Source organism: Silene latifolia, chromosome 11 (assembly GCF_048544455.1).
Source record: "Silene latifolia isolate original U9 population chromosome 11, ASM4854445v1, whole genome shotgun sequence".
NCBI classification, from domain to species: domain Eukaryota; kingdom Viridiplantae; phylum Streptophyta; class Magnoliopsida; order Caryophyllales; family Caryophyllaceae; genus Silene; species Silene latifolia.
In genome coordinates this window covers 25651348-25659966 of record NC_133536.1, presented here as the reverse complement: position 1 = coordinate 25659966, position 8619 = coordinate 25651348, and positions in this window count along the sequence as shown.

Here is an 8619-nt window from a genome sequence, read left to right as displayed (position 1 = left end):
CTAGATGACAACCCAGGGGTAGACACAAGTGTACGAGTTACCTTTTATTAACCGATTTACAAAACGTCATAAAATCGCGACATATGCTAAACATGCGGCCAATCATCACTGGGTGTTTGGCGGAAGGTGCAGAAACGAGGTATCTACAATATGCAAGAGATTTCTTTGGCAGCATTTTTGAGCTGATATAAGAATAAAAACGTAAGCATATAGCCTACGGTTCAAAACAAGAACACAGCCGCCCACATCAGTACTCGGTCGAGTACATGAAGGTACCGAGTACATAGACTACTCGGTCGAGTACCCAAACTCCAGAAGCTGATCAGAATCCCATATAAAGCATTCTCGGTCGAGTAAGATCTACTCGGTCGAGTTTCCCTATTACTCGGTCGAGTGGTCATATTCAAGAAGCTATTTTAAACTACACACACTCACACTCGGTCGGGTGACCGGTACTCAGTCAACTTCCTTTTACTCGGTCCAGTACCTCCCTTACTCAGCTAAATCATGCCGACACGACGTCCCAAACATATAGTTAACCAAGTAAGATACCGAAACACAACAAAACATCATCTTCTCATACTATTACCACAAGTAAAACAAACTTACGATCATACTAAACATGCCATACTATTACCTCAACTATTCCACAACACATAAGCCAACCCAAGCCATATCATCTAAACTACAACATGCACATCACTTTATAGAGCACATATATAACATAAGAATACACCAATCCCCACGACACACTCCGTAGTAACCGGTTCGAATTTTTAAGGGCCATAGTGCGGTCATAGGACGTCTCCCAAACCTTTGTAGTAGCCCCAAACAATTTCTACTCGGGTTCATTTTATTAGACGTCATATGTTCATATGTTCATTTGTTCATTGGTTTTAGGTTTCAAAATCGTTGCTCGGATACCACTTTGTAACACCCCCATTTATCAAAGGGCCTTCCCAAGGACCACCTTAGCATATAAGGGTGCTACCATCTCGATTACCCTAGGTAGTATGCATCACAGAAACCATAATGAAACAACTTTATTAAAAAAGCTGAAAACAAAAGGTTACAAGTCCAAAACTCCAAACGGAACAACCAAACCAAAAGTCATAAAACTAAACTCATCTACAACTAATCGACACAACAAGTGATGACTCCGCCCATCCATGTCTCGCGAGCTATCTCAACATCCATCACTTGCTAGTCAACTACTCACCATTCCCGAATGGATCACTACAAATTTGAAAACATAAAACGGGGTCAGTCAATTGTATAACCAAAAACAATATACGCAGCGGAAATAACTAGAACAACACAACTAACCAATATCCAACTCCAACAATTTCCAATAACTGACTACACACTGAATGTGTAGCCTTGCCAGGTTACCCATCACAATAGGTAACATACGCCGCCAGTGGGGACCGCAGCCGTACCACCTAAGCCCCGCTCATCGCAACGAGTGATCCCAGCTCCTTAATGTGCACATCCCTCATCACAAGAGGCGAACATGGGTATAAAACCATCTCCCGACATAGTTCCACAACAGTCAACCAACCAACCAATAATACAATCCAATCAACTTCCATCAATTCCAATCAAAGATAACATACTAACAATTAATCACAAACAATTACTCAATTACACAGCCAACCAAGTAGGGAAACTCTACCTTATTCGCAATCCAAGCAACCACATCAATCAATCATAAAGGCTCCTCTACGAATTCGTCACCTATAACCACATCATACAATCAAAATGTACCCTAAACCAACCCCCACCCCCCACACATAGACAATAAATCTGATTAGGGTTTTAACAATAACAACATGACAATCATAACAAAAGTACGATGTTTACCGATGGAATTGACACGAAGGAAAGATGTAGAACCCTTCAATCTAACCCTAGCCGTGATTAGAATAGTTGGAGAAGTTATACGTAGTTTAGGTTTTAAAATAATGATTAAGAACCTGTTAACACACCTTTATATACTTCTCTAACTATTTTAATCAAAACCGCGGATGTAAATCATTAAACATTACATTAATAAAATGTTATTTGATTGGAGTTTTGAAACCCAAATTAACAAGTCTAGTTGGCTAGAAGAGTATAGATGTCATGAGTTGCACTTTATTCATCTGTTTACGTTTATGTAAATTATTAAACATTACATTAATAAAAAGTTATTTGATAGGAGTTTTGAAACCCTACCTCGGGAAACCGAGATGGTAATGCTCTAATAATCTTGGCCGGATAGTTGGGGTGTTACAACCATCATCTTTAGCAAAGAACTTCGCAAGGGCATCAGCAACGACATTGGCATACCTAGGCTCAAAGACAATTTTCAAATATTGTGAGTCCCTTAATAGTTCCATGCAGTCCAAGATTAAATTCACAGAAAACCCAAGATTATTAGAGACTAAGTCATCATCGGAGAGGGCTTTGACGGCAGCAAGACAATCCGAACTGATTATAAAACATCCCGGACTAGTCGTGGCAAAGCATAATATCCTTCACAAATAGCAAGTACCTCGCTCATGAAGGAAGAAATGGTCAAACATCTCTTTGTCCATCCACATAACCAACTGCCTGACGGGTTTCTAACCACACACCCAATACCAACCAAGCGAGACTGGGAGCAAAAGGAAGCGTCTACATTTATTTTTGACCAAGAGGACACAAGAGGGGCCCAACTAATTGGGTTGAATGGGACACTCGGGCTGGGAGGGAGTGAGTAATGTCGAATCGCAATACCAATAACCCAAAAGTAATGTAATTTCCATTATATAAAACTAGACGACTAATATTTTATTTAATACTAAAATGAGTGAATTAAGCTAACTCGTGTTATTAATTCGATCAAATAAGATATGGTCAAAAATATGTAAAATATGGTGTTATCACCCTCGCACAAGGACACTTTGGACATGACTAGTACACTTCCAGGCCTAGAATTGGACATGAAGTATTCATGTTCACCCCTAGAGTTGGACGTGAATAACAGCCATAGGCTTGGACATGAACTATTCACATCCAACCATAGGGCTGGACATGAATAATTCATGTCCAAGCCTAGGCTAGACGTGTATTATTTACGTCCAATTTTTTTTTAGTTTCTGTCTTTTAAATGACGTTAAGTAATAATTAAATATCGTTTTTCGACATAGTTCTCGGTCGATCATTGTTTACTTCATCGTTACTAGCTTGATCGTTTTTTATGTCATAGGTCGACATGATATAAACCGTCTTAATCAGAAATTGCGAAACTAAATAACATAACAATTGATTTACGATCATTTACGATTTGTTTGATTGCGTTGTCGTTATGTTCAAAACCGTCTAATTTGTTTTTTTAATAAATAAACGTCTTTTCAAAAAAAATCTAATTTAATTTTTTTTTAGAAAGAGGGTAAAGTAGAAGGTTATGACTTATGAGGGGGCAAAGTAGGAAGTTCAATGCTAATTGTCGACGTTATTTAGTAATGTGTCGACGTTATATAATATTACTATTAGAGGTAATGGATCATCCATTACTTTTAAAATAAGGAAGAAGATCCTAACTCGCACAAGAATAACACGTATAAATCGAGAAATGATCAAAATTTCTTGGAACAGTCATCCTAGTCATTATAACTATGAGATAAAGTAACTAACGAATTCATGTCGAACATAAATTCTCGGTCCATCTACGTTAAGACATGATCACCTAAAACACATACCACAAATTGACATTTCCCAGTATAGATAGATATCAAAACTCAAATTGAAATGGAATTACATAATAACATTGTCTTGCATGCATAAGCTTGAAAGCTGTAAAATCACAAAAAGTATAGTGTGATGAAACGATATAAACGTCAGAAAATGACGATAAAACATAAAAGCATGAACCTAAATCATCATGATTATTATTCAGCAAGAGTTGACGAGTGGAAACAATCAAGTTCAACTAGAAGCAGCTGCGCGCACTTAATTAAGCAAGACTTGAAATTTTCAGGTAAGGTGAGCTCCCTTGGCCTATTACTACTGCTTCTCACTAGTTGTTCTGTAGCCTATGGGAAGAATAGTTTAGCAATCAATATACACGTGCGTTGAAGATGGACTAAGAATTTATGTTCGACAAGAATTCATTACTTACTTTCTTAAGAGTTATAATAATAATGACTAAGAAGATTGTCCCACTATATTTTGTCCTAACCTTTTTTGCACTCTTCTTGTCCTCTTCTTATTACTGCCATCATTCTTTATTTAGACTTGAATTTTACACTAGTCCTAATCACTACAAATCTTAATTAGTCATCATCACACGAATAAAATTAATAAGGTATAAAATAATCGACGAGACCTCATTTACAAGATAGAGTTGAAATTTTAGTTTAAATGATTTTCTCACATAAATGGCTAATAATAAAGTTGTTTCAGGGTTTAGCCTTTTTTTTCTTTTCTTTGAACTTAAAAGTCACTTAATTTAAATTCACGAGATCCTATAAGTTTAGTTGATTCGATTCGAATACTATAAGTTGATTCGATTCGAGATCCTATAAGTTCGATTTAGTTGAGATCTTATAAGTTGATTCGAGATCCTATAAGTTACGTTGGGTTTGTGCCTTGATTCTGTTAACCGCCGCTTCGAATAGCTATGCGGGGGTAACTTAAACGGTATCCGTATCTGTTATTGGGCTAGGTCTGTCTTGGGCCTTTATTAGGTCATTCTATATTAGGTCTTAGAGAGTATTATATAAACTCTCTAAGCCTCTACCTATGATTATGCTTATCATACCGTCGAATCAGAATCAAAACTCCTCACATATCAATAAAACTCTCTCCCTTCTCGCCTGTGGACGTAGCTAACACACCGTTAGTGAACCACGTAAATCGTGCGTTTGTCTCTTTATTGTTTTTATCGATTCTTTCGCTTTCGTTATAACAAGTTCGGTTCGATTCGATTCGAGATCCTATAAGTTCGATTCGAGATCCTATACCTCACTTAATTTAAGTTCACTTCAAATCCTATAAGTTGATTCGATTCGATTCGAGATCCTATAAGTTCGATTCGAGATCCTATAAGTTCGATTCGATTCGAGATTCTATAAGTTCGATTCGATTCGAGATCCTATAAGTTCGATTCGAGATCATATAAGTTGATTCGATTCGGATCGATTAGTTTGATCCAAAAAAAACAGGGCCTTAGAATGAGTTATAAGGACAAATATGATGCTGACGGGGTTTAATCCAGATAATAAGTACCCCCTCAACCCCCGTGACTTTACAAGCTAAACTATTTGACATGTTAATGTTATACCATTCAGTAAGGGTTGGTTTGATAAATCATATGTTCGAGGGCTAAGTATAATTGTGACCAACTTGAATTATTTATAGATGCTTCTTGGCACAAAAATCTATCTACTGGTTTAGGTTGTATAGAGGGTGGTTGTTCCTTAGCTGCACAAAATGCGGAACAAGCCGAAGCTCTGGCTATTCGGGAAAGATTAACCGCTGTTTTGAAGTCTACTTATGTGCATATCTCTGTCTTCTCTGATTGTTTGGATGTGTTATCCCAAGTCCTCAAATTTAATCGACTCCACCATGGAACCAAGATTATTATCGAAGACATCTTTAACTTGGTCCACAATTTTCATTGTATTTCTTTTTGTTATGTCCCTAGAAACTACAATATGATAATTAACTCATAGATTAGTTAAAGGATGGAGTTGTCCGCATGTAATCTCTACTCGCTTTATAATTGTCAAAAAAAATCATATGTTCGAGTTGAAGCTTTATTGCGAGCGTTATTATATTAAACTTCAACAGTTTTATCTTTACCACCGTTGTGATCATTACTCATATACAACTCTGAGAACTAAAAGTCTAATACAGAAAATAGCAAACAATGCGGACTTACCCTTTGGGTATGAGAAAAAGGATTGTACATCAGATGTACTACAACATACTTAATGACTTTTTGAGTTCTTGTGTATTTTTTTCGAGTACTATAGAGTTTATAAATTATATTTTAGTTTTATGATGTCAAAAATCAAATTTTTTTGAGTTTATATGTAATTTTTTTGAGTTATAATGTAACTTTTTGAGATTAAAGTTTAAGTAAATAAATTCAAAAACTTTATAATAAAAATCAAAAATTTTAGATTAAAACTCAAAAACTTTATCTTAATGCTAAAAAATTATACCATCTGATGTACTACATCAGATGTATAATCCACTTACTGTTTGGGTATCGTTGTTGTCCCGCAAAATTGGACTGATTTTTTTTTTATATAAAGGAAATTTTAGTCTCTATGATAGTTATATAATAATGGCTTAAAAAATTTTATAAGGATGCTGGAAACAAAATAATTATTTCTTCCTGATTCGTTACGGAAAAAAATAAGACTTATCATTGTTATGAATAACCTAACAAACCAGGCATAAATATTACACACTGCTCTTAATTACTCTTTTTATCTCAATGAATAGTTTACGTTTATTTTATTTTACGAGGGGAAAATAGAGCAAACGTAAACTATTGTCTGAAATTAGACCTGAAGAACAGTGCGGGCCAGCCTAACCCAACCTCAGCCAGCCAGCCTGGACTACCAGACATGCTCTTCATCGGGTCGGGGTCGGGTTGCCAATGGTGTGGCCCGAAAAACCCAGCCCACACCCCAACCCTCTTGGCCCGCCAACCTCTCCTGTCTAGTTGGGTCGGTTCAGAATTATCACACCCCCAGCCCGACCCGTCCTTAGCCCACACAACCCTAGGGCTGTTCACTCAGTGGTCCGGACCAAAGATCAGACCGGATCGGACCATTTGGTCCGGACCTGACCGGGCCGAATTTTGTTTGGTCCGGTCCACCTATTTACTCTACTTTGGTCTTCGGTCCGGTCCTGGACCAATGCGAATGGACCGCGGACTGGACCATGGAGCGAAGTTATGTAATAAAAGAACTTTTAAATTTGTAATATTATTGATTTTATTTTCTACTTTGTTTACACGTATTATAAGATGTGTAATTATGTAGTTAAATCTCGTAAGAAAATAATTTGTTTATTTTGATCATTACGAACTTCTCGAGTTCTAGTTTTATATGGTAAAACATGTCAATGACAATAATAATTGGTCCACTTTGGTCCATTTGGTCCGGTCCGGTCCGGTCCACGTGTTTTTGTGGTCCAGACCGGACCAGACCAATATTAATATGGTCCGGTCCTCGGTCCACCTCTTAACCCTTATTTGGTCTTCGATCCAGAAAGTTTGGTCTGGTCCGGTCCGGTCCCGGACCAATGAACACCCCTACACAACCCCAACTATGGTGTTGGCTCGAGCTCACTCCCTACCAACCCAGCCCACTCCCAGCCCGCACCAGCACGGCCCGATGTCCACCTCTAACTTAGATTGAGGGAGTATACTCTAAGCAATATACCCCCTCCCATCCAAACCAAAGGTTACATTTGACTTTTTTGCACTATTCATAATTGTTGAGAATCTTTGGTATTATTAGCAATGTATAAGAGAAAACATAGTCATGCGAGATCTTGTATGATTCATCGTCTTGAATGTTATAAGAATATCAAGTTTTTATAATTTTTAATAATGTGTAATTAAAGATATTCACGTTGCAAAACGCGTCTCGACAAGCGTAATAAAGTCAAATGTAATCTTTGGTCTGGATGGGAGGGAGTATCAAATTGGGTTATTTACCCTATGACGGGACGCGGTATTTTAAAAACAATGCTTGGTACAAAAATGAGAGTGAAAAGCCCACCGAAAAAGATTGTTGAGAGTAACAGTAAGCTAGTAGGGCAAATTTTGACAAAACTAGATGACCAAACGAAGAAAAGACAAGAAGAAAATGATGGTAGTAGTAGTTGTTGACTCTAGCGGACTATGAATTGAATGAATTGAATAAAGAGAGTACCCCAACAAATGGATTAAAATAATTCTAAGCTATACGGATTATGTTCATTGCATCTAATATTCGGTGGTTACCAACTTTATGAGTTATGTCGGCTGCTTGCTCCATCGTACATAATCAAGCCCCAATTTGATTCTTGATTTCATCTAAATAAAGTCTTGTTTTGTACTCCCTCCGTTCCAGTGATATGTTTACACTTCCCTTATTTTCCCCTCACAAAATAAAGGAAGTGTAAACATCTCACTGGAACGGAGGGAGTACTTGATTTGTCACCAACTAATTATAAACAAATGATGACGAATCGTACACTTGATCTTAGCTTCCTAGAAACCTATTTAAAAAGGTAACAGTATTTTTAACAAACGGAGTATATCTTAAGAGTACGTATTAAATTGATTTACAATAAAATTGATGAGTTAAGTGATTTGTCGTATTTCCCTTCGTAATAACGTCTGTATATGAGTATACATACTATAGGCTTTTCTTGGGTCAACTTCTACACTTGTTAAACGTGGTTGAAATAAAGGATTCTCATAGTAAATTAACAATCCTGTGGTCTGTTCCATGCCATGTCATACTCTCTTCACATGTTCTACTACATTAATCATCCACAATAACACGTGAGAAATACATATTGAATGTTTGGGAAAGTACTCAATTTAAATAGTTTACATTTGTCGTATTTCCCTTCGCAACATAT